This window comes from Sinocyclocheilus grahami, unplaced genomic scaffold, assembly GCF_001515645.1.
Source record: "Sinocyclocheilus grahami isolate Dianchi unplaced genomic scaffold, SAMN03320097.WGS_v1.1 scaffold66.1, whole genome shotgun sequence".
NCBI classification, from domain to species: Eukaryota; Metazoa; Chordata; class Actinopteri; order Cypriniformes; family Cyprinidae; genus Sinocyclocheilus; species Sinocyclocheilus grahami.
In genome coordinates this window covers 215,248-215,695 of record NW_015505245.1, presented here as the reverse complement: position 1 = coordinate 215,695, position 448 = coordinate 215,248, and positions in this window count along the sequence as shown.

The following is a 448-nucleotide window of genomic DNA, read 5'->3' as shown; positions in this document are numbered from 1 at the left end:
AGAGAGAGAGAGAGAGAGAGAGAGAGAGAGAGAGAGAGGGAAACAGTGAGCTATTGTCACTCGTGTGGCCTGTGAATTATTGAACAGTGCAGAGTAATAAAAGTGTACACCTTCCGTAAACACTGCACACCTGCGATAGGAGACAGGACAGAGGTTTTGAATTGCCAATATTTTTGCATTTTTCTCAGTGCAGTGAATGATCAGAAACCTTTGACAAAGCCTTTACCTTTACATGTATGCATTTGGCTCTTTTTCATTCAGATCCAAACAAGTGTTTTATATACACTTGCGTGGGCTTGGAAAACAATTATATTCTTTAACAACAACTCTCATTTCTGTCATTACCCCTATGATTTTGAAATGTGTAAAATATAATAAATAAAAAAACTATAAATATTAAGTATAGGCCTACTGATTATATATATATATATATATATATATATATATA